Raw genomic sequence first — 27,054 nt, 5'->3', positions numbered from 1 at the left:
CCACATTGCTGTGGCTGTGGCGTAAGCCAGCAGCAGCAGCTCCAATTTGACCCCTAGCTTGGAAACTTCCATATGCCAGAGGTGCAGGCCTAAAAAAGCAAAATAAATAAATGAATAAATGAAATAGTTAGATCTTAAAAAAAATAATAAAATAAAAAATTTAAAAAAGAGGCTTAATAGGGCCCCTAGTGTCCACAGAATTCAAGTTAAGAACTTGAAATAATTAAAGCTACCTACATAAGTGCTATTCTTGCATTATTTTAACCATTTTAATAAGAATTATTCTAAAGTACACTTCACTCTTTCTTCACTGTTTCTTAAATAGAACATGATGAAAATTTAACCTTCCTTGATGACTCAGGGACAGTTTGAACATCAATCAATCATTGCACTGCTTTGACTCTGTGACATCTTCAGTATCAAATGAGATAAGCTATTTGCCCCAAAACCAAATGGCTAGAGATGATCACTTATACCCCTGCGACCCACACCCCCTTACCCCACCAAACAAGGACATAAACTTGTTTGTAAAGATTATGTGTCTCTATCTTTTTGGTAGTCAGCTGTCATTATGCCTCTGCTCCCTTATTCCCCCCCACACCCCGAATCTGCTATAGATAGGGCAAGCCTTCAATCTGTGGGATAAATGACTAGGTTTGTTAAAACTGTTAAAAAGACCGTAAAAAGGACTTCCCTGGTGGCTCAGCAGGTTAAGGATCCAGCGTTGTTACTGCTGTGGCTCAGGTAATTGCTGTGGCGGGGGTTCAGTACCTGGCCCGGGAACTTCTGCATGCCCTTGGCATGGTCAAAAAGGGGGGGGGGGGCGCGTATACTAAGTGAAATAAGTCAGAGAAAGAAAAAAATACTATGCGATATCCCTAACATGTGGAATCTAAAAATAAAACAAATATTGAGTTCCCATTGCGGAGCATTGGAAACGAATCCAACTAGGAACCATGAGGTTGCAGGTCCAATCCCTGGCCTCGCTCAATGGGTTAAGGATCTGGCATTGCCATGAGCTGTGGGGTAGGTTGCAGATGTGGCTCAGATCCCGCGTTGCTGCAGCTGTGGTATAGGCCGGCGGCTACAGCTCCAATTCGACCCCTAGCCTCGGAACCTCCATGTGCTGTGGGAGCGGCCCAAGAAATGGCAAAAAGACAAAAAATAAATAAATAAATAAATAAAATATATATATAATAACTTTAAGTATAATTTATAAAAACATTGAATCACTTTGTTGTACACCTGCATTAAATATAATATTGTAAATCAACTATACTCAAGTTGAAAAAACAAACTGTGTCTTTCAGCCATAAAAAAAGACAAACTAATGCCATTTGCAGCAACAAGGCTGGATCTGGAGACTCTCATACTAAGTGAAGTGAGCCAGAAGGAAAAAGACAAAGACCATATATCACTTATTCGAGGAATCTAAAACATGGAACAGATGATCCTATCTAAAAGTAACAAACAAACAAAAAACAGAAATAAATCATGGCCAAGAAGAGCAGACCTGGGGCTGCTGGGTGGGGGGGAGGGGGGATGGATGGGCATTTTGGGGGTTTGGGGGATGTAAACTGTTATATCTGGAATGAATGGGCAATAGGATCCTACTGTCCAGCACAGGGAAATGGGTCACTTTGTTGTACAACAGAACTTGAGGACACATTGTAAATCAACTATACTCCAGTAATAATAAAATTTTTTAAAGTTTTTTAAATTATGTCGAAAAGACCGTCTGAGGGCATGAAATTAGTGCATGAACATTCTGATATCTATTATGATACAGATATTTCAATATCTAGTGCAGTATAGCTGTTACAATATCTGTTCTGGCTCTCCTCTTCAAAGGATGCTTTGCTTACTTCCCTGGATTTTAGTTGTGCTCTAGGTAGGATTTTTGGGGGGATGTGCCCACAGCAAATGGAAGTTCCCAGGCCAGGGACTGAGTCTGAGCCACAGCTGCGGCAACACTGGATCCTTAACCCACTGCACCAGGCCGGGGATAGAACCTGAGGCTCCACAATGACCCAAGCCATTGAAGTCAGATTCTTAACCCACTACACCACAATGGGAACTCCCCAGATGATTTTTTAAATCACTAAAACAGCTGAAGGTAGGTAATCTCTTTAACTCTTTTTCAAAATTCCATACCCTGCTTTTTAAAAAATTAATCTTTTGGTATCATCTTTAGCATATGGTTAGTTTTGCTTTTTTTTTTTTTTTTTTTAAAGAAGAGGACATACAAAATTCTCATGTTTGGGAACAAATATAAATAACCTTTCTATAACTCTGTAAAACAAGAGAATCGTATCTGCACTCAGTGAAATCTAACCAGAAATTTAGCAACAGCAACACATGTCGTTATAGTTTTATAAAGGTGAATAGGCAAAAGTTTCTAAAGGACAGCAGACAATTAAAGATGATAGTTCTCATCCAGAGTCCCCAAGATGACAGTGTACAAGATTTGAACTAGGAGTTCCCAACATGGCTCAGTAGAAACGAATCTGACTAGGATCTATGAGGATGCAGGTTCAATCCCTGGCCTCCATCAGTGGGTTAAGGATCTAGCGCTGCCGTGAGCTGTGGTGTAGGTCACAGACTCAGCTCAGATCTGGCATTGCTGTGGCTGTGGTGTAGGCCAGCAGCTACAGCTTCAATTGGACCCCTAGCCTGGGAACCTCCATGTGCCCTGGGTACAGCCCTAAAGAGAGAAAAGGCCAAAAAAATAAAATAAAATAAAATAAAATGCATACTTGGGAGTTCCCTAATGGCCTAGCAGTTAGGATTTGCCATTGTCACTGCTGTGGCTTGAGCTGCTGCTGTGGCTCGGGTTTGATCCCTGGCCTGGGAACTTTGGCATCCCTCAGGCAAGGACAAAATAAATAAATAAATAAAATACATATTTGGAGCTTAGTACGTACATACATACATACATACACACATTTATTTATTTATTTATTTATTTATTTATTGCCACGGCGTGTACCAGCTTGATGTGGGATTTCAGTTAGTACATACATACATACATACATACATACATACATACATTTATTTATTTATTTATTGCCACGGCGTGTACCAGCTTGATGTGGGATTTCAGTTCCCAGACCAGGGACTGAACACAGGCCACAGTGGCAAAAGCACTGAGTCCTAGCCACTAGACCACAGGGAACTCCCTGGAGCTTACCATATGTATTTCTTTTTATTTTGGCCACACACATGGCATTCAGAAGTTCCAGGCCAGGGATCAAACCAGCAGCACAGCTGTAACCAGGGCCACAATAGTGACAATACCAGATCCTTAACCTGCTGTGCTACCAGGGAATTTCTGAAAGCCAATTTTTCTTTTTTTTCTTTTTTTTTTTTTCTTTTTTGTCTTTTTGCCATTTCTTGGGCTGCTCCCACAGCATATGGAAGTTCCCATGCTAGGGGTCTAATCAGAGCTGTAGCCGCCGGCCTACACCACAGCCACAGCAACTCAGGATCCAAGCTGCGTCTGCAACCTACCCCACAGCTCAACACTGGATCCTTAACCCACTGAGCATGGCCAGGGATCAAACTCGCAACCTCAATGTTCCTAGTCGGATTCGTTAACCACTGAGCCATGACAGGAACTCCCTGAAAGCCAATTTTTATAAATGACAAAAAAAAAAAAAAAAACCAATAACCAAAGCCAAAAGACAACTGACAAGTTGGAAAAAGGATGTCACAGATAAGGAACTAGTTTCCTCATTTAAGAGTTCACACAGGGAGTTCCCGTCTTGGCTCAGCGGAAACGAATGTAACTAGCACCCATGAGGACGCAGGTTCGAGCCCTGGCCTCACTCAGTGGGTTAAGGACCCGGTGTTTTGTGAGCTGTGGTGTAGGTCACAGATGCGGCTCAGATCCCACATTGCTGTGGCTGTGGTGTAGGTCAGCAGCTACAGCTCCAATCTCACCCCTAGCTTGGGAACCTCCATATGCCGTGGGTGCAGCCCTAAAAAGAAAAAAAAAGTTCCCACAAATCAATTTTTAAATGTGCAACTTAGTATAAAATGAGGAGTTCCCATGATAGTTCGGTGGTTAACAAATCTGACTAGCATCCATGAGGACGCAGGTGCGATCCCTGGCCTCACTCAGTAGGTTAAGGATCCAGCATTGCTGTGAGCTGTGGTGTAGGCCGGCAACTCCAGCTCTGATTTGATCCCTAGCCTGGGAACCTTCATATGCCGTGGATGCGGCCCTAAAAAAAAAAAAAAATTGAAAAATGAGCAAGGATATACAAATAGGTCGCAGAAAAGAAAATACAAATGGCTTTTAATTATATGAAAAGATTCTCAATAAAAAGATTCATAAAAAAGATTAATAAAAGCAATGCAAATTACAACCGTAACACACAATTTTCCACCTATCAAATTGTCATAGATTTAAAAGTTTGGTAACACACTGTTGTCAAGCTATGCAGAAACAGGCACTCTTAACACATTGCTGGTAGGAGTGTAAGTTAATACATGGAAAGCGATTTGGTGCTATCTAAACTGTTCTTTGGAGTTCCCGTCGTGGCGCAGTGGTTAACGAATCCGACTAGGAACCATGAGGTTGCGGGTTCGATCCCTGCCCTTGCTTAGTGGGTCAAGGTTCCGGCGTTGCCGTGAGCTGTGGTGTAGGTCGAAGACGCGGCTTGGATCCTGCGTTGCTGTGGCTCTGGCGTAGGCTGGCAGCTACAGCTCCGATTCGACCCCTAGCATGGGAACCTCCATATGCCGCAGGAGCGGCCCAAGAAATGGCAAAAAAAAAAAAAAGACAAAAAAAAACAAAAAAAACTGTTCTTTGGGAAGCACAAAAGACGCAGAATAGCCAAAGACATCCTAAAAAAGAAAAATGGAGCTGGAGGAATCAGGCTCCCGGACTTCAGGCTACACTACAAAGCTACAGTCACCAAAACTGTATGGTACTGGCACAAAGACAGAAATAGAGATCAGTGGAACAGGATAGAAAGCCCAGAATTAAATCCACGCACCTACAGCCAACTCATCTATGACAAAGGAGGCAAGAATACATGATGGAGAAAAGAGAGCCTGTTCAATAAATGGTGCTGAGAAATCTGGACAGCCACATGTCAAAGAATGAAATTATAGCACTTCCTAACACCATACACAAAAATAAACTCCAAATGGATTAAAAACCTAGATATAAGACCAGATACCATAAAACTCTTAGAGGAAAACATAGGCCAAACACTCTCTGACATAAACAACAGCAACATCTTCTCAGAACAACCTCTTAGAGTAATGACGATAAAAACAAAAATAAACAAATGGAACTTAATTAAACTTAACAGTTTCTGCACAGCAAAGGAAAGCCTAAACAAAACGAAAAGACAATGCACAAAATGGGAGAAAATCTTTGCAAATGAATCGACTGACAAGGAATTAATCTCCAAAATTTATAAACACCTTCTGCAGCTCCATACCAAAAAAACAAAAAACCCCATCCAAAAATGGGCAGAAGATCTAAACAGACAGTTCTCCAAAGAAGACATACAGATGGCCAAAAAACACATGAAAAGATGTTCAACATCACTCATTATTAGAGAAATGCAAATCAAAACCACTATGAGGTACCACCTTACAGCGGCCAGAATGGCCATCATCCAAAAGTCCACAAAGAATAAGTGTTGGAGAGGGTGTGGAGAAAAAGGAGCCCTATTACACTGTTAGTGGGAACGTAAATTGGAGCAACCACTGTGGAAAGCAGTATGGAGATTCCTCAGAAAACTAAACATAGAACTACCATTTGATCCAGGAATCCCACTCCTGGGCATCTATCCAGAGAAAACCAGGACTCAAAAAGACACATGTAGGAGTTCCCATTGTGGTGCAGTGGAAACGAATCTGACTAGGAACCATGAGGTTGCCAGTTTGATCCCGGGCCTCACTCAGTGGGTTGGGGATCCGGTGTTGCTGTGAGCTGTGGTGTGGGTCAAAGACACGGCTGGGATCTGATGTTGCTGTGGCTGTGGTGTAGGCCGGAGGCTACAGCTCCAATTAGACCCTTAGCCTGGGAACCTCCATATGCCACAGGTTCAGCCCTCAAAAGACAAAAGACAAAAAAAATAAAGTAAAATAAAAAAAGGAAAAGACACATGTACTCCAATGTTCACTGCAGCACTATATACAATAGCCAAGACATGGAAACAGCCTAAATGTCCATCAACAGAGGAGTGGATAAAGAAGATGTGGTACATATACACAATGGAATATTACTCAGCCATTAAAAGGAAATAATGGCATTTGCAGCAACATGAATGGACATAGAAATTATCATGCTAAGTGAAGTCAGTCAGACAATGAGACACTAACATCATATGCTTTCACTCACATGTGGAATCTAAAAAAAGATACAATGAACTTCTTTGCAGAACAGATACTGACTCACAGACTTTGAAAAACTTATGGTTTCCAAATGAGACAGGGTGGGCGGTAGGGAGATGCACTGAGGGTTTGGGATGTAAATGCTGGAAAAATTTGGTTGTGATGATTGTTGTACACCTATAAATGTAATAAAATTCATTAAGTAATTTTTTTTAAAAAACTGTTCTTTGACCCAGCAATTCCATTCCTAAGAATTTATTCTACAAATATATTTTCATGTGCAGCAATGGCTGGTAAGATCAAGAGACTGGAAACAAGGTAAATACATAAATAAAGGGCTATGGAGTTCCAGACATGGGTTAGTGGAAACGCATCCGACTAGGAACCATGAGGTTTCCAGTTCAATCCCTGGCCTCACTCAGTGGGTTAGGGATCCGGCATTGCCGTGAGCTGTGGTGCAGGCCGGTGGCTACAGCTCCAATTAGACCCCTAGCCTGGGAACCTCCATGTGCCGCAGGTGCAGCCCTAAAAGGACAAAAAAAAAAAAAAAAAAAAAAAAAAAAAGACTATATAGCACTTCCACATGATGGAATGCAAAATGTGACCATTTTAAAAAACGAGGATGTTCTTTATGCAATTATATAAAACACTCCCCAAGCTGTATTGTTACATGAATAAAGGTACACAAAGATGAGAATGGTATGCTACCATTTGTGTGGAAAAATGGAGGAAAAAAGAGTATAAATATATATTTGTCTGTATAATCATAAAAAGAAGGATGCACAAGAAATTGATAACATTGGTGCCTTCCAGGGAAGGGTACTGATGTGACTAAAGAACCCAGGTAGATGTGACATTCACAGAAAACCTCTCATCTGCCTGCATCCCTGCCTGTTATTCTAAGAAGTGGGATCATTACGATCAAGAGAGATAAACATTTTTGTAGACTTTGACACATATTTCAATTACTTTCCAAAGGGTTCAAGTTTAACCACGAAACCAAGCTAAATGCTATCACAAGGCAAGAAACAGATAAAGCCAGGAGGAGGGACATTCCACAGGAAAAATAGACTGGTCCCTTTAATAAGTCAGTATTATGAAGAGAAAAGGAGGAACTATGCTTGATTAAAAGAGCCATAAGAATACAACAAACAGATGCAATCTGTGCTCCTAGATTGGATTCTGGTTTGGATTTTTTGAGGATAGCTGAGGAAATCTGAGTGTGAACTGAGATAACAATATATTGATGTGGCAGTTCCCGCCGTGGCGCAGCGGAAATGAATCCGACTAGGAACCCTGAGGATGGCGGGTTCAATCCCTGGCCTCACTCAGTGGGTTAAGGATCCGGCGTTGCCGTGAGCTGTGGTGTACGTCACAGACACGGCTCAGATCTGGCATGACTGTAGCTGTGGTGTAGACCAGCAGCTGTAGCTCCGATTCAACCCCTAGCCTGGGAACCTCCATATGCCGTGGGTGCAGCCCTAAAAGGACAAAAGACAAAAAAAAAAAAAAAAAAAAAAAAAAAAACACACAATATATTGATGTGGAAAGATGGGGAGTTGTTAACAGAAAAGTACAAGCTACAAAATAACATGTTTTACTCTGATTTGACTTCAGCAAAAGAAAATGCATGTCGACTCTCATAGCTGGTAGGAGTGTAAAATGGTACAGCCACTTTGCACGACAGTTGGGCAGCTCCTCACAAAACTAAACACACTCTTACCATATAATCCAGTAATTTTGCTCCTTGGTATTTACCCAAAGGAGTTGAAAACTTCTGTCCACACAAAAACCTACACACAATGTTTATAGCAGCTTTATTCTTCATTGTCAAAACTCGGAAGCAACCATGGTGTCCTTTAGTGGCTGAATAGATAAATGAACTGTGGTACATCCAGACAATGAAATATTATTCAGCACTAAAAAATAAACAAGCTAGAATACCATGAAAAAACATGGAAGAGACTTTAGTGCATATTACTACGTGAAAGATGCCAATCCGAAAAGGCTACATCCTACATGCGTCCCATTATGTGACATTCTGGAGACGGCAGAACTACAGAGAAAATAAATACATCACTGGTTGCCGTGGGTTAAAGGGAAGATGAAATGAATCAACAGAGAACACAGAGGATTTTTAGGCCAGTGAAATTACTCTGAATGAAACTATAATGATGGATACGCGGCATCATACATTTGTCCAAACTCAGAGGATGTCCAACACCAAGATTGAACCTTAATGTAAATTGTGGACTTTAGGACTTTAGGTGATAAGGAAGATTCAACACATGCCCACCAATTGTAACAAAGAGTCCACTCTGGTGGGGGATGTTGATGATGGGGGAGGCTAGGCATGCATGTGGGCAGGACTACTTAGGAACTTTCTGCTCAGTTTTGCTGCAAACCTAAAACTGCTCTGAAAAATAAAGTCTATTGAAAGTAGGTATAAATACGTATTTTTAGAAATCCAGAATATATGCTAAGGTATCAGCTGTGGTAATTCTCTAGTTGTTAGAAATGTTTTTTTCTTATTTTTGTGTATCAGCATTTTCTAACCACCCACCATGCATGTAATCTCTTTCATAATAGTACAACTTTAAAAAATCAAGGAGCTGAAAAGAAAATCATGGACTTGGAGAAGAGACTTGTGGCTGCCTGATGGGAGGGGGAGGGAGTGGGAGGGATCGGGAGCTTGGGCTTATCAGACACAACTTAGAATAGATTTACAAGGAGATCCTGCTGAGTAGCATTGAGAACTTTGTCTAGATACTCATGTTGCAACAGAACAAAGGGTGGGGGAAAAAAATGTAATTGTAATGTATACATGTAAGGATAACTTGATCCCCTTGCTGTACAGTGGGAAAATAAAATAAAATAAAATAATAAAAAAATCAAGGAGCTGGAGTTCCCGTCGTGGCACAGTGGTTAACGAATCCGACAAGGAACCATGAGGTGGAGGGTTCGATCCCTGGCCTTGCTCAGTGGGTTAGGGATCCGGTGTTGCCGTGAGCTGTGGTGTAGGTTGCAGGCGCAGCTCCGATGCCGTGTTGCTGTGGCTCTGGTGTAGCCCGGCAGCTACAGCTTCGATTCAACCCCTAGCCTGGGAACCTCCATATGCCACGGGAGCGGCACTAGAAAAGGCAAAAAGACAGAAAAAAAAAAATCAAGGAGCTGGACACTACTGAATTAGGGAAGTTTGGAGTGTAAAACAAAAATGAGAGACTCACCAAAGGAAAGAAGGTGCAATCTCAATAAAAAGTAGTACACATTTAGGGAGGCAAGTAACAGCCTAAAATGAAAAGAGTTGACAGAGAAGAGATTCCAGACATTTGTTATGATTAAAGATTATATTTCTTTGCTAGGAAGCCTGCTGAACTAAAGAATAAAGAGCCAGGACCAGGTATTACCAGTCAGAGAAAAAGCAGATGTGAAAATAATTTTTAAATGCCATTTCTTAGTTACTTGTGTTTGGTAAGGTGAGGGCTCAAACACCAGGATCAATACTTCTCAGAGGAAAAGGCAAGCTCCAGGTTTTAAGAGCAAATCTGCTGCACCTAGAACTGGCCTTTAAAAACCTCAAGTTTCAAGTTGGCTAAGTCTGTAGCCAAACCACACCCGGCACTGTTCTCAACTCTGCAGTGCCTCTGCGGTACCTTCTACCGGAACACACCCACACACACTCGACTAGGTAACCTGGGGACAGAAAATACGTCTTACTATTCATTAATACCTTTTGAATTGATTACCTGCAAAAAAAAATTTTTTTTAGAGTGAGTTTACAGTGACAAAAACAAGGCTGCCAAGGAAGGGAATCAAGAAATTATTCGCGGCTGGTGGACGTGCAGAAGAGGACTTGGACCAGAAACCTCTGGCTAAAGAAAACTAATAATGATAATAGTTACCACTTATTGAAAGCTTACCATGTGCCAAGTGTTTTTGTCAGTGCTTGTCATACGTTGTCTCATTTTATTCTCGCAAGTCTGAGAGGTACAAATTAACTTGCTGTTTGCAGAGACTGCGCAGGGGAAACCAAAGTGAATTAACAAGAATTAAGGAGGTCAAAGTGTGAGACCACAGGAGTGAGGGGTGATGGAAATGTAGTGCGGACGTATCTAAGAAACATTTAGAGAGTGCGTGAGCCTAGAAAGGCATGAGGGGGACAATAAGGAGGGGAAGGGGTAAAGAGGCAGCGGATACCAAGCGCGAGAGGAAGGAGCCGAGAGGGAGGGAGAATAGGAGGACCTATGACGAAGGAGGAGCTAAGAGGAGTAGCCAATTGGGAGGGAGAAACGGAGGACGGGGCGGAGCCGAGAGGGAGGGGACAAGGCGAAGCCGAGACGGCGGGGCACGTGCATAGAGAATAAGGTAAAAGGAGGAGCAGTGAAGCAGGAGGAGGAGCTGAGAGGAAAAGAGAGGAAGGGGGCGGAGCCGAGAGGGAGGGAAAAGAGGATCAGGGAGGAAAGAGAAATCCGGACTCGCCAAGTGCGAGGCTCCGAGACTGAGAGCCTGAGACACACCCGTAGCGGGAGCTTAGGCATTCCGGGTCCAGAGCGCTCCCAGTACTGGTCGGCCCCGAAGTGCTCCATACCCCAACCCAAAGCCTTCCCCTCGCATCTCACTTCCTCCCTCTAGTCCTCACCTTGCAGGTGGCAGTCTCTTGGTCCGCCTCGCAGAAGTTGACGGGAGCCAACCCCGGGAGATAGAAAGCCACGCAGAGGGCGGCCTGAAGCCCCAGGAGCAGCCCCAGCCCCAGCAGCCACCTAAGCCAGCGGAGGGCGGGCCAGAGGCCCCAGAGGTGGGTTCCCACGCGGAAACCACGAGTACTCATTTTAGGAGCCGGTTCAGCGTTTTGGGACGCACACCGTGGGCGAAATTGGAACCAGTGGAGGGGAGAAGGGGAAATGATAGGGAAGAGCCGAGACCAGCTGGTGGGAACAGAACTCCAGGGAAGGCCACTTGTTCCGGCGAGACACTGGCTGGAAACCGGGTTGCTAGGCGGCCTGGCTGCGTTTGAGGGCGCGCGCAGTACGCATGCGTGCAGGTCCCCGCCGCGCCTTTCACGCCCCCCGCCCCCCGCCACAGCCCCCTTCCTCCCAACTCCCTCCTCCCCCCCAGCTCTCCCTCCTCCCTTCCCCTCCCGAGCATCCCCAGGCCCGCACTTTCCCGCGGTTCTGGTGGTTCCTCGCAGCCCGCGCCGCAGCCAAAGCGGCCTCGCGGAGTCAGGAGGGCGGGGCAGAGGGGTAGGTGTTGTCTGAGCGGTTTCAACTTCGCAACCTCTCAGTCTCGCTTCCTCCCGATTTTGCCGCTCTTAGTACCAGAGTAGCAGAGTTACCATCCCCGCCATCTTCGGGTCTTGCTGCCCGGGTGGGCGGAGAGGTGAAGAGGGGGAACTCCTGGGCTTCACTGCCCTGTGCGGTGGTTATTAGGCGCTTGAAATGCAGCTAGTCCGAAACTGAAGTTCTGTAAGTGTAAATTGCACACCAGGTTTCAAAGACTTTGCACGGTAAAAAGAATGCAAAACGTCTCCATCTTTATATTGATTGCACGTCGAAAGGATAATATTTCGGGTCTATTGCGTTAAATAAAGCATTAAAATGAATTCCACCCCTTTGTGGCTACTGGAACATTTAAAATTACGTATGTGGCTCTAGCTATATTTCTGTTGGATGGCGCAGGTCTGGGGAAGGAGAAAGAAAGGAAAAAAAAAACTGAAGAAGAGGGGGCAAGGAAGGAGGTTGCAGTTAGACTCTGAAAGTTTTCTTTCTCTTAGCGGGAGGGCTCTTATCTTGCGACCTCCGTAAGAAAACTTGTCGCCTTTACCTTCTGCTGCTTGTGCTGACTTATTAATACAAAGTGCCAGTATTTGGACCTAGAGCATTTAGGTATCATAGGACAAAGATAGTAGAAGAGCTTATTATTTTTCCTCCTTGTGTCTCAAGAGCTTTGGAGAACAAGAGGTCATTTGTTTTTGCTGAGACGTGTGCGCCCCGCCAAGGGCCTCTCTCTGTGAGTTCCCTTGTTCCAAGAGGTGTGCATCTTCTGCTGATTGGCAGGGGACGATTCAAGACAGAACAAAGGCAGCCAGCTGGCCCTTAGCAGAAGCAAGTCAAAATTTACCCCGTTAACTCTTGGACTAAGAGATAGGAAAGGTTGTAGGAGAAATGAGTGGAGAAAAAATGTACCCACGATGAGAATTAGGGGAGTTGTGAGTGGAAAGATTGAACTTGACCAAGAGTCCTGGAGAACAGGATAACACAATTAGAAGGGGCACCAGTTTTGAGAAGACAAACAGGAAAAGGGGGCTAGGAAGCAAGAGAATGGCCAGTGTTGGAAATACCCAGAGTCTGAACTAAAATTTTGTGTTTCACCACTGGGTGACCACTTCTCGCTGATCTGTCTTTGGGTGAGAAGGAGTATAAATTAAAATAAAAGGTTTGGTCTGCCAGCTCCCAGGAGTCTAGGGCCTGCGCTTTGACCCCGGCAAGCAGGAACTGCCTTGGAACTGGGTTGCCTAGGCTTCTGCAGAGAGAGGATGGGAGAGATGTGCCAACCCACGGTTCCTGCCCCCGCCCCCTCCATGCCCTCACCAGAGAGATATGAGAAGCAGGAAAGGGCAGTGGTCAGCGCGTTCGTGACCTTTATGCCCTCATCACCATCCTCATCCTCCACACCTCCAATAGTGCCTTTGAGGTCTTTCCTGAGCCCTCCTTGCGGGGCCCCATCTGTCAACCTCAAGAAGTGTACCTGCACAGAAAGCTACGTCCCCATTCTCAGCAACAAGACCCAGCCCTCCTGGTGTCACCAGTGTGCAGTTATCACCAGCTCCAGGGCCCTGCTGGGCCAGGAGATACAGCATAGTTATTCTCGATGGTGTGGGGGCTCTAAAAGTTTGTATTCTGCCTCCTCAGGCCCCTCCCCCACCAGAAGATGCAGAAGCCTTAGGGCAGCCTTGGGGGGAGTCGTCCTCTAGGCGGGCCTGCTTTTCCCCAACACCAAGGCCTCTCCTCCCACCAGGAGACAATTTGACCACCTCTTGCAGAAGAGTAAGACCTGCCTGCCACCTCTGGCTGCCCTGTACACCTTCCCATGTTGTATGCAAATAGGGACAGTTTTACTTCCTCTTTTCTAATTTGTATGCGTTTTGTTTCTTTTTCTTGCCTCGTTGCACTGGCTAGCAGTTCTAATACGAAGCTGAATAGAAATGATGAGAATGGACATCCTTGCCTTGTTCCCCATCTTAGGGGGAAAGCCTTCAGTCTTTCACCTTTCAGTGTGATATTAGCTATCAGCTTTTTGTAGCTGCCCATTATCAGGTTAAGGAGGTTCCTTTTTCTCCCTGGCATGCTGAAGAATTTTATCATGACTGAATATTGAATTTTATCCAATTTGGGGGCATCAATTGATATGATTATGTGTTTCTTCTTAAGGCTATTGATTTTCAAATATTGACTCAGACTGATACTTCCAGAATAAGCCCCCCTTGGTTGGTTGCTATGTAAAAAAAGCAGCAGCAAAATAAACGGGACCACGTGGTGGTATGGAATGAAAAATTGATAAGGCTTTTATTTCCATTTTTGAAAAATGACCCCAGCCACTGCAGTGACAATGCCAGGTCCTCAACTTCGGAGCCACCAGGGAACTCCCTATAGGTTGTTTTTTTGTCTTATTTATAGTTTGCTTTGCTGTGCAAAAGCTTTTAAATATCATTATGGGAGTTCCCGTTGTGGCGCAGTGGTTAACGAATCCGACTAGGAACCATGAGGTTGCGGGTTCGGTCCCTGCCCTTGCTCAGTGGGTTAACGATCCGGCATTGCCGTGAGCTGTGGTGTGGGTTGCAGACGCGGCTCGGATCCCATGTTGCTGTGGCTCTGGTGTAGGCTGGTGGCTACAGCTTCGATTCAACCCCTAGCCTGGGAACCTCCATATGCCGCGGGAGCGGCCCAAGAAATAGCAACAACAACAACAACAAAAGACAAAAAAAAAAAATAAATAAATAAATAAATATAATTATGTCCCATTTGTTTATTTTTGCTTCTATTTCTATTGCCTTGGGAGACTGACCTCAGAAAACATTGGTAAGATTTATGTCAGAGAATGTTTTACCTGTGTTCTCCTCTAGGAGTTTTAGGATGTCGTGTCTTATATGTAAGTCTTTGAGCTATTTTGAGTTTATTTTTGCATATGGTGTGAGGATGTGTTCTGACTTCACCGATTTACATGCAGTTGTCCAGCTTTCCCAACACCACTTACTGAAGAAACTGTCTTTCCTCCACTGTATACTCTTTTTTTTTTTTTTTTTTTTTTTGCTTTTTAGGGCCACACCAGCAGCACGCAGAAGTTCTCAGGCTAGGGGTCAAATCAGAGCTGTAACCTCCAACCTACACCACAGCCACAGCAACGCCAGATCCCCTACCCACTGAGTGAGGCCAGGGATTGAATCTGCCACTTCATGGATACTAGATGGATTCTTTTCCACTGCACCACAATAGAAACTCCCTCTCTACTGTACATTCTCTCCTCCTTTGTCTGAGATTAATTGACCCTAGGTAGATGAGTTTATTTCTGGGCTCTCTGTTCTATTCCATTGATCTGTATGTCTGCTTTTGTGCCAATACCACACTGTTTTTATTACTATAGCTTTGTGGTATTGTCTTTGTTCTTTTTCCTCAGCATTGCTTTGGCAATTCTGAGTCTTTTATGGTTCCTTGTAAATTTTAGGTTGATTTGTTCTAGTTCTATGAAAAATGTCATGGGTAATTTGATAGGGATCAAATTAAATCTGTAGATTATTTTGGGTAGTATGGCCATTTTTTTTTTTTTTTTTTTTTGGCCCCACCTGCAGCATGTGGAAATTCCAGGGCCAGGGATAGAACCCAAGCCACAGCAGTGAACCCAAACTGCAGCAGTGACAACACCAAATCCTTAAATAACAGGCCACCAGAGAACTCCATGTATGGCCATTTTAACAGTATTAATTCTTCCAATCCAAGAACATGGGATATCTTTCCATTTCAAAGAAATTAATTTCTTAATGTAGGCTATGCCCCAAACTCCAGGGAGGTGTGGGTTCTCACTTCTATACCATTATATTTTGGTGGAAAGATAGAGAACAAACACTTGGAGTTCCCATTGTGGCTCAGTGGTTAACGAATCCGACTAGGAACCATGAGGTTGCAGGTTCGATCCCTGGCCTTGCTCAGTGGGTTAAGGATCTGGCACTGCCATGAGCTGTGATGTAGGTTGCAGATGTGGCTTGGATCTGGCTTTGCTGTGGCCGTGGTGTAGGCTGGTGGCTACAGCTCTGATTCAACCCCTAGCCTGGGAACCTCCATATGCCATGGGTTCAGCCCTAAAAAGCCAAAAAAAAAAAGTATAAAATAGGGAGTTCCCAGGTGGTCTAGTGGTTAGGACTTGCTGCTTTCCCCAATACAGCCCAGGTTCAATCCCTCATCTGGGAACTGGGATCCTACATCAGGCTGCTACAGGCCATGTCCAAAAATAGTAATAATAATGATAATAATAAATAGGGAGTTGCCTGTGACTCAGCAGGTTAAGGATCCAGCATTGTCACTGTTATGGTACAGGTTTGATCCCTGGTCCGGGAACTTCTGCATGCCACAGGAGCAGCCTAAATAAATAAATAAATAAAACGCAAAAATATATGTGTAAGTATTTTTTTTTTTTTTTGGCTGTGCCCATGGCATGTGGAAGGTTCCAGGCCAGGGAATGAACCTGCACCACAGCAGTGACCCAAGCCATAGCAGCAACAATGCCAGATCTTTAACCTGTTGCACCACAAAGGACATTTTTTTTTTAATGTATAAAACAGACCAATGCAATTACTGGTCTTCAATAGTTAATTATTTCCCCATGTTTCTAACCATTTGGAGGTAACAATATCCAAGCTTCAGTGTCCATCCTCCTTCCAATTCACTCCAATATGTCCATACCAAAATGAAGTAGTGGAGGAGTTCCCATCGTGGCGCAGTGGTTAACGAATCCGACTAGGAACCATGAGGTTGCAGGTTCGATCCCTGGCCCTGCTCAGTGGGTTAAGGATCTGGCATTGCCGTGAGCTGTGGTGTAGGTTGCAGCCACGGCTTGGATCTGGCGTTGCTGTGGCTCTGGCATAAGCCGGCAGCAAGAGCTCTGATTCGACCCCTAGCCTGGAAACCTCCATATGCTGCAGGGGTGGCCCTAGAAAAGGCAAAAAGACAAAAAAAAGGGGGGGGGGGGGCTGATGTGGTAGGCCAGTGTGTCTGACCCAGAGGCTACATGACATCTTCGGGCCAGACTAACTTATCCCTTAGGCTTCCTGCCTTGACTCACTTTTTCCTTCCCAGTTCCCCAAAATCTAAATATGTTTCTCTCAAATTAAGAGTGCAAATCTTTTTTATTTTGTAGGCCATACCCACAGCACGCAGAAGTTCCCGGGCCAGGGATCAAACTCACACCACAGCAGTAACCAGAGCCACAGCAGTGGCAATCCTGGGTCCTTAACCCACCGAGCCACCAGGGAACTCCAACAGTGCAAATCTAATCATGCACATTTCTCTTTAAAATCTTTTGCTGGACAATTAAATGCAATGTGGTGTCCCAGATTGGGTCCTGTTGGGGAAAAAAAGGACATTAGTAAGAAAACTGGTGAAATCCAAATAAAATCTGTACTACAGGAGTTCCCACTGTGGCACAACAGGACCAGCAGTGTCTGGAGCGCTGGGAGGCAGGTTCGATCCCAGCACAGTGGTTTAGGCTCCCCTGGTGGCCTAGTGGTTAAGGATTCAGCTTTGTCACTGCTGTGGCACGGGTTCAATTCCTTACCCTGGAATTTCTGCATGCCCTGGGCACGGTTAAAAAAAAAAAATGGGAACTAAACCAGCACCGTGGGTTAAGGATCCAGATTGCCAAACCTGCAGCATAGGTTACAACTGGGGCTCAGATCTGATCCCTGGCTGAGAAACTGCATATGCCAAAAAAAATAAAAATAAATGAAATAAAATCTGTCATGTAATAATAGTATTATACCAAACTTGATGTCTTAATTTGATCATTCTACCATGGTTATGTAAGATGTTCATATTAAGTGAAGTTCAGTGAACAGTATGAGACCTTTCTACTATTTTTGCAACACTTCAGTAAATCTAAAATTATCTCAAAATAAAAAATTGAAAAAAAAATCTACTGGCTCTTCATTGCCCTAAGGGCTGAACACAAAGTCTTTGCTTTTGCTCCTGAAGACCTGCATGACCTAACCCTCGGCCCCCACATCAGCCTCTCCAGCATCCACATGTACTGCAGGGGATGCGGGGGCCGACGCCCACAGTCACGCCACTCTGATTCTGCTCCAGAGAATACTTGCAGTCAAACGAAGAGGCCATGCTCTCTGGCCTCTGAACGAATTGATCCTTGCTGTTCCTGGGTTTAGCATGCTCTGCTGACCCTGCCACCCACCCCCTACCTTTTGCTTGGCTGAAGTCTTGCTTGTATGTCTCAGCTCTTGGAAAGTTACCTTTCCCAGCGTATCTTCCCTGCGAACCCCCCACTCCACGCGTGGTTAGTTTAAGCGCCCCTCGTAAGCACTCCCGCCATACCTTAAATGCACCTGTGATTCGCCACTTTCACACTCTCTGCCTTCCCCTTTTGTCGATGGTTAACGCTGAATCATTTTCCTTCTATCCACACCTACCACTTTCACAGAGCAAGGCAGCTATTGAAATAGCTTGATTTCACAGGTTTAACACATTGAGGGGTAAGTTTTCTAGTTGAGTGAATATTCTTTTAATTGATATACGCTGTGATACGATGAGAGTGGAAAGTATTCATTTTTTCCTTGATACTGTAGAGTTGCTGACTAAATCTTTTTTTCTGCACCAACAGCAACTTGTTATCAAAAGGGTACACATAGGACTTCCCTGTGGCACAGCAGGTTAAGTATCCAGTGTTGTCACTGTGGTGTCCTGGGTCTCTGCTGTGGCAGGTTCAATCCCTGGCTCTGGAATGTCCGCATGCCGCAGGTGCAGCCAAAAAAATAATAATAATAATAATAACATAATAAAAAATAAAAGACTTCATCTTTAAAAAAAGAGGGGGACACATATATCCCTTTATTTCAGGGATCATTGCCAAATGATCACCACAATTAGCCCAGTTAGCTTTCATCACCATAAATACTTACAAACTCTTCATCTTTGTGATAAAAACTTTAGGATTTATTCTCTCAGCAACTTTCAAATATATGATACAGTATTATTAACTAGAGTCACTATGTTATACACTACACCCCCATGGCTTCTTTATTTTATAGTGGGACGTTGTACTTTTAACCCCCTTCACCCATTTTACCCACCTCCCATCCCTCCACCTCTAGCAACCACCAATCTGTTCTCTATATCTGTGAACTTGGTTTTTGTTGTTTGGTTTTGTTTAAATTCTACATGTAGGTGAGAGCATGTGGTATTTGTCTTTCTCTGTCTGACTTATTGCACTTAACATAGTACCCTCAACGTCCCATCCATGTTGTCACAAATGGCAAGGTCTCCTTCTTTATGGCTGAATAATATTCCATTTTGTGCATATGTGTGTGTGTGTGTGTGTGTGTGTGACATTTTCTTTATCCCTTCATACATCGATGATGGACACTTAGATTACTTTAATATTCAGCATCTCGTCTATTGTAAATAATGCTGCAGTGGGCATGGGGGAAGGGGAATATATCTTTTCCAGTCCATGTTTTCATTTTCTTCAGATAAATACCCAGAAGCAGGATTGGTGAACCATGTGGTAGCTCCATTTTTATTTTATTTATTTATTTTTTGCTTTTGGGGGCCGCACCCATGGCATATGGAAGTTCCCAGGCTAGGAGTCGAGTCAGAGCTACAGCTGCCAGCCCACACCACAGCCACAGCAGTGCAGGATCTGATCTGCGTCTTCGACCTAACACCACAGCTCACGGCAACGCCAGATCTTTGACCCACTGAGGGAGGCCAGGGATTGAACCCTCAACCTCATGATTCTAGTTGGATTCATTTCCACTGTGCCATTTTTAGCTTTTTGAGGAGACTCCATACTGTTTGCTACAGTGGCTGCACCAATTTTCATTCCCACCAACAGTGCTCAAGAATTCCCTTTTTTTCACATCTACGCCAACACTTGTTATTTCTTTTCTTTGGTGGGGGCACACCCAGGTATTTGGAAGTTCCAGGCCAGGGATCAAACCCACGCCACAGCAGTGACCTGAGCCACAGCAGTGGCAGTGCCAGATCCTTAACCCACTGAACCACCAGGGAGCTGCTATTTCTTGATAGTTTTTGATAATAGCCATTCTAACAGACATGAATTAGTATGTCATTGTGGTTTTGATTTGCATTTCCCTGAAAATTAGTAATGTTGAACACGTCTTCATTACCTGTTGGCGATCTGCATGTCTTCTTTGGGAAAACGTCTATACAGATCCTCAACCAGTTTTGTAATAGGAATGTTTTCTATTGAGTTATATGGAGTCTTTCTATATTTTGGATGTTAACCCCTTACCAGCTGTATGACTTGCAAATGTGTTCTCAACCAGTAGGTTGCATTTTCATTTTGTCGATAGTTTCCTCTGCTGTGCAGAGGTCTTTTAGTTTGTTGTAGTTCTACTTGATTTTTGCTTTTGTTGCCTTTGCAATGAATTAAAAAAATTAACATCAAGACCAATGTCAAGGGGTTTACCACCTATGTTTTCTTGTAAGGGTTTTATGATTTCAGATCTTATGTTCAAATCTTTAATTCTTTTCAGTTAACTTTTATGTATTGTATAAGATAGCAGTCCAGTTTCATTCTTTTGCATGTGGCTGTCCAGTTTTCCCAAACGCATTTGTTGAAGACACTTTTTCCTATTGTATATTCCTGGTTCTTTACTGTAAATTAGTTCACCATATATCTGTGGGTTTTTTTCTGGGTCCTCTATTCTGTTCCATTGATCTATATGTCTGTTTTTATGCCAGTGCCATACTTTCTTGGATACTATAGCTCTTTAAATAGTTTGAAATCAGGAAGTACGATGCCTCCAGCTTTGTTCTTCTTTCTCAAGTTTGCATTGGCTATTCTGGGTTTTTTATGGTTTCATGCAAATTTCAGGATTATTTGGTCTATTTCTGTGAAAAATGCCATTGGATTTTTTTTTATAAAGATTGCGTTGAATCTGTAGATTGTTTGGGGTAGCGTAAACATTTTAATAATATTACTTCTTTAAATCCATCAGCACAGAATATCTGTCCATTCATTTGTGTCTTCTTCAACTTCGTTCATCAATGTCTTATAGTTTTCAGCATAGAGATTTTTCACCTCCTTGGCTAAATTTGTTCCAGTGTATTTTATTCTTTTTGAATGCAAATGTAAATGGAACTTTAAAAAAATTATCTTTCTGGAGTTCCTGTCGTGGCGCAGTGGTTAACGAATCCGACTAGGAACCATGAGGTTGCGGGTTCGGTCCCTGCCCTTGCTCAGTGGGTTAACGATCCGGCATTGCCGTGAGCTGTGGTGTAGGTTGCAGACGCGGCTCGGATCCCATGTTGCTGTGGCTCTGGTGTAGGCTGGTGGCTACAGCTTCGATTCAACCCCTAGCCTGGGAACCTCCATATGCCGCGGGAGCGGCCCAAGAAATAGCAACAACAACAACAACAAAAGACAAAAAAAAAAAATAAATAAATAAATAAATATAATTATGTCCCATTTGTTTATTTTTGCTTCTATTTCTATTGCCTTGGGAGACTGACCTCAGAAAACATTGGTAAGATTTATGTCAGAGAATGTTTTACCTGTGTTCTCCTCTAGGAGTTTTAGGATGTCGTGTCTTATATGTAAGTCTTTGAGCTATTTTGAGTTTATTTTTGCATATGGTGTGAGGATGTGTTCTGACTTCACCGATTTACATGCAGTTGTCCAGCTTTCCCAACACCACTTACTGAAGAAACTGTCTTTCCTCCACTGTATACTCTTTTTTTTTTTTTTTTTTTTTTTTGCTTTTTAGGGCCACACCAGCAGCACGCAGAAGTTCTCAGGCTAGGGGTCAAATCAGAGCTGTAACCTCCAACCTACACCACAGCCACAGCAACGCCAGATCCCCTACCCACTGAGTGAGGCCAGGGATTGAATCTGCCACTTCATGGATACTAGATGGATTCTTTTCCACTGCACCACAATAGAAACTCCCTCTCTACTGTACATTCTCTCCTCCTTTGTCTGAGATTAATTGACCCTAGGTAGATGAGTTTATTTCTGGGCTCTCTGTTCTATTCCATTGATCTGTATGTCTGCTTTTGTGCCAATACCACACTGTTTTTATTACTATAGCTTTGTGGTATTGTCTTTGTTCTTTTTCCTCAGCATTGCTTTGGCAATTCTGAGTCTTTTATGGTTCCTTGTAAATTTTAGGTTGATTTGTTCTAGTTCTATGAAAAATGTCATGGGTAATTTGATAGGGATCAAATTAAATCTGTAGATTATTTTGGGTAGTATGGCCATTTTTTTTTTTTTTTTTTTTTGGCCCCACCTGCAGCATGTGGAAATTCCAGGGCCAGGGATAGAACCCAAGCCACAGCAGTGAACCCAAACTGCAGCAGTGACAACACCAAATCCTTAAATAACAGGCCACCAGAGAACTCCATGTATGGCCATTTTAACAGTATTAATTCTTCCAATCCAAGAACATGGGATATCTTTCCATTTCAAAGAAATTAATTTCTTAATGTAGGCTATGCCCCAAACTCCAGGGAGGTGTGGGTTCTCACTTCTATACCATTATATTTTGGTGGAAAGATAGAGAACAAACACTTGGAGTTCCCATTGTGGCTCAGTGGTTAACGAATCCGACTAGGAACCATGAGGTTGCAGGTTCGATCCCTGGCCTTGCTCAGTGGGTTAAGGATCTGGCACTGCCATGAGCTGTGATGTAGGTTGCAGATGTGGCTTGGATCTGGCTTTGCTGTGGCCGTGGTGTAGGCTGGTGGCTACAGCTCTGATTCAACCCCTAGCCTGGGAACCTCCATATGCCATGGGTTCAGCCCTAAAAAGCCAAAAAAAAAAAGTATAAAATAGGGAGTTCCCAGGTGGTCTAGTGGTTAGGACTTGCTGCTTTCCCCAATACAGCCCAGGTTCAATCCCTCATCTGGGAACTGGGATCCTACATCAGGCTGCTACAGGCCATGTCCAAAAATAGTAATAATAATGATAATAATAAATAGGGAGTTGCCTGTGACTCAGCAGGTTAAGGATCCAGCATTGTCACTGTTATGGTACAGGTTTGATCCCTGGTCCGGGAACTTCTGCATGCCACAGGAGCAGCCTAAATAAATAAATAAATAAAACGCAAAAATATATGTGTAAGTATTTTTTTTTTTTTTTGGCTGTGCCCATGGCATGTGGAAGGTTCCAGGCCAGGGAATGAACCTGCACCACAGCAGTGACCCAAGCCATAGCAGCAACAATGCCAGATCTTTAACCTGTTGCACCACAAAGGACATTTTTTTTTTAATGTATAAAACAGACCAATGCAATTACTGGTCTTCAATAGTTAATTATTTCCCCATGTTTCTAACCATTTGGAGGTAACAATATCCAAGCTTCAGTGTCCATCCTCCTTCCAATTCACTCCAATATGTCCATACCAAAATGAAGTAGTGGAGGAGTTCCCATCGTGGCGCAGTGGTTAACGAATCCGACTAGGAACCATGAGGTTGCAGGTTCGATCCCTGGCCCTGCTCAGTGGGTTAAGGATCTGGCATTGCCGTGAGCTGTGGTGTAGGTTGCAGCCACGGCTTGGATCTGGCGTTGCTGTGGCTCTGGCATAAGCCGGCAGCAAGAGCTCTGATTCGACCCCTAGCCTGGAAACCTCCATATGCTGCAGGGGTGGCCCTAGAAAAGGCAAAAAGACAAAAAAAAGGGGGGGGGGGGGCTGATGTGGTAGGCCAGTGTGTCTGACCCAGAGGCTACATGACATCTTCGGGCCAGACTAACTTATCCCTTAGGCTTCCTGCCTTGACTCACTTTTTCCTTCCCAGTTCCCCAAAATCTAAATATGTTTCTCTCAAATTAAGAGTGCAAATCTTTTTTATTTTGTAGGCCATACCCACAGCACGCAGAAGTTCCCGGGCCAGGGATCAAACTCACACCACAGCAGTAACCAGAGCCACAGCAGTGGCAATCCTGGGTCCTTAACCCACCGAGCCACCAGGGAACTCCAACAGTGCAAATCTAATCATGCACATTTCTCTTTAAAATCTTTTGCTGGACAATTAAATGCAATGTGGTGTCCCAGATTGGGTCCTGTTGGGGAAAAAAAGGACATTAGTAAGAAAACTGGTGAAATCCAAATAAAATCTGTACTACAGGAGTTCCCACTGTGGCACAACAGGACCAGCAGTGTCTGGAGCGCTGGGAGGCAGGTTCGATCCCAGCACAGTGGTTTAGGCTCCCCTGGTGGCCTAGTGGTTAAGGATTCAGCTTTGTCACTGCTGTGGCACGGGTTCAATTCCTTACCCTGGAATTTCTGCATGCCCTGGGCACGGTTAAAAAAAAAAAATGGGAACTAAACCAGCACCGTGGGTTAAGGATCCAGATTGCCAAACCTGCAGCATAGGTTACAACTGGGGCTCAGATCTGATCCCTGGCTGAGAAACTGCATATGCCAAAAAAAATAAAAATAAATGAAATAAAATCTGTCATGTAATAATAGTATTATACCAAACTTGATGTCTTAATTTGATCATTCTACCATGGTTATGTAAGATGTTCATATTAAGTGAAGTTCAGTGAACAGTATGAGACCTTTCTACTATTTTTGCAACACTTCAGTAAATCTAAAATTATCTCAAAATAAAAAATTGAAAAAAAAATCTACTGGCTCTTCATTGCCCTAAGGGCTGAACACAAAGTCTTTGCTTTTGCTCCTGAAGACCTGCATGACCTAACCCTCGGCCCCCACATCAGCCTCTCCAGCATCCACATGTACTGCAGGGGATGCGGGGGCCGACGCCCACAGTCACGCCACTCTGATTCTGCTCCAGAGAATACTTGCAGTCAAACGAAGAGGCCATGCTCTCTGGCCTCTGAACGAATTGATCCTTGCTGTTCCTGGGTTTAGCATGCTCTGCTGACCCTGCCACCCACCCCCTACCTTTTGCTTGGCTGAAGTCTTGCTTGTATGTCTCAGCTCTTGGAAAGTTACCTTTCCCAGCGTATCTTCCCTGCGAACCCCCCACTCCACGCGTGGTTAGTTTAAGCGCCCCTCGTAAGCACTCCCGCCATACCTTAAATGCACCTGTGATTCGCCACTTTCACACTCTCTGCCTTCCCCTTTTGTCGATGGTTAACGCTGAATCATTTTCCTTCTATCCACACCTACCACTTTCACAGAGCAAGGCAGCTATTGAAATAGCTTGATTTCACAGGTTTAACACATTGAGGGGTAAGTTTTCTAGTTGAGTGAATATTCTTTTAATTGATATACGCTGTGATACGATGAGAGTGGAAAGTATTCATTTTTTCCTTGATACTGTAGAGTTGCTGACTAAATCTTTTTTTCTGCACCAACAGCAACTTGTTATCAAAAGGGTACACATAGGACTTCCCTGTGGCACAGCAGGTTAAGTATCCAGTGTTGTCACTGTGGTGTCCTGGGTCTCTGCTGTGGCAGGTTCAATCCCTGGCTCTGGAATGTCCGCATGCCGCAGGTGCAGCCAAAAAAATAATAATAATAATAATAACATAATAAAAAATAAAAGACTTCATCTTTAAAAAAAGAGGGGGACACATATATCCCTTTATTTCAGGGATCATTGCCAAATGATCACCACAATTAGCCCAGTTAGCTTTCATCACCATAAATACTTACAAACTCTTCATCTTTGTGATAAAAACTTTAGGATTTATTCTCTCAGCAACTTTCAAATATATGATACAGTATTATTAACTAGAGTCACTATGTTATACACTACACCCCCATGGCTTCTTTATTTTATAGTGGGACGTTGTACTTTTAACCCCCTTCACCCATTTTACCCACCTCCCATCCCTCCACCTCTAGCAACCACCAATCTGTTCTCTATATCTGTGAACTTGGTTTTTGTTGTTTGGTTTTGTTTAAATTCTACATGTAGGTGAGAGCATGTGGTATTTGTCTTTCTCTGTCTGACTTATTGCACTTAACATAGTACCCTCAACGTCCCATCCATGTTGTCACAAATGGCAAGGTCTCCTTCTTTATGGCTGAATAATATTCCATTTTGTGCATATGTGTGTGTGTGTGTGTGTGTGTGTGACATTTTCTTTATCCCTTCATACATCGATGATGGACACTTAGATTACTTTAATATTCAGCATCTCGTCTATTGTAAATAATGCTGCAGTGGGCATGGGGGAAGGGGAATATATCTTTTCCAGTCCATGTTTTCATTTTCTTCAGATAAATACCCAGAAGCAGGATTGGTGAACCATGTGGTAGCTCCATTTTTATTTTATTTATTTATTTTTTGCTTTTGGGGGCCGCACCCATGGCATATGGAAGTTCCCAGGCTAGGAGTCGAGTCAGAGCTACAGCTGCCAGCCCACACCACAGCCACAGCAGTGCAGGATCTGATCTGCGTCTTCGACCTAACACCACAGCTCACGGCAACGCCAGATCTTTGACCCACTGAGGGAGGCCAGGGATTGAACCCTCAACCTCATGATTCTAGTTGGATTCATTTCCACTGTGCCATTTTTAGCTTTTTGAGGAGACTCCATACTGTTTGCTACAGTGGCTGCACCAATTTTCATTCCCACCAACAGTGCTCAAGAATTCCCTTTTTTTCACATCTACGCCAACACTTGTTATTTCTTTTCTTTGGTGGGGGCACACCCAGGTATTTGGAAGTTCCAGGCCAGGGATCAAACCCACGCCACAGCAGTGACCTGAGCCACAGCAGTGGCAGTGCCAGATCCTTAACCCACTGAACCACCAGGGAGCTGCTATTTCTTGATAGTTTTTGATAATAGCCATTCTAACAGACATGAATTAGTATGTCATTGTGGTTTTGATTTGCATTTCCCTGAAAATTAGTAATGTTGAACACGTCTTCATTACCTGTTGGCGATCTGCATGTCTTCTTTGGGAAAACGTCTATACAGATCCTCAACCAGTTTTGTAATAGGAATGTTTTCTATTGAGTTATATGGAGTCTTTCTATATTTTGGATGTTAACCCCTTACCAGCTGTATGACTTGCAAATGTGTTCTCAACCAGTAGGTTGCATTTTCATTTTGTCGATAGTTTCCTCTGCTGTGCAGAGGTCTTTTAGTTTGTTGTAGTTCTACTTGATTTTTGCTTTTGTTGCCTTTGCAATGAATTAAAAAAATTAACATCAAGACCAATGTCAAGGGGTTTACCACCTATGTTTTCTTGTAAGGGTTTTATGATTTCAGATCTTATGTTCAAATCTTTAATTCTTTTCAGTTAACTTTTATGTATTGTATAAGATAGCAGTCCAGTTTCATTCTTTTGCATGTGGCTGTCCAGTTTTCCCAAACGCATTTGTTGAAGACACTTTTTCCTATTGTATATTCCTGGTTCTTTACTGTAAATTAGTTCACCATATATCTGTGGGTTTTTTTCTGGGTCCTCTATTCTGTTCCATTGATCTATATGTCTGTTTTTATGCCAGTGCCATACTTTCTTGGATACTA

The 27,054-nt window shown here is 43.5% G+C and overlaps 1 pseudogene; it reads right to left on the bottom strand.

The window, feature by feature from the left end:
- LOC102165590 (transmembrane 9 superfamily member 2-like) overlaps window positions 1–11,328 on the bottom strand; it is a 95,148-nt pseudogene extending 83,820 nt beyond the window's left edge.
- Window positions 11,329–27,054: the final 15,726 nt, after the last annotated feature.

This window comes from Sus scrofa, chromosome X, assembly GCF_054392235.1.
Source record: "Sus scrofa isolate SSC_HxYL_T2T_F1_AM1 chromosome X, Sscrofa_HxYL_maternal_Yorkshire_Landrace_v2.0, whole genome shotgun sequence".
Taxonomy (NCBI): Eukaryota; Metazoa; Chordata; class Mammalia; order Artiodactyla; family Suidae; genus Sus; species Sus scrofa.
This window is presented reverse-complemented; position numbering and strand designations above follow the sequence as displayed.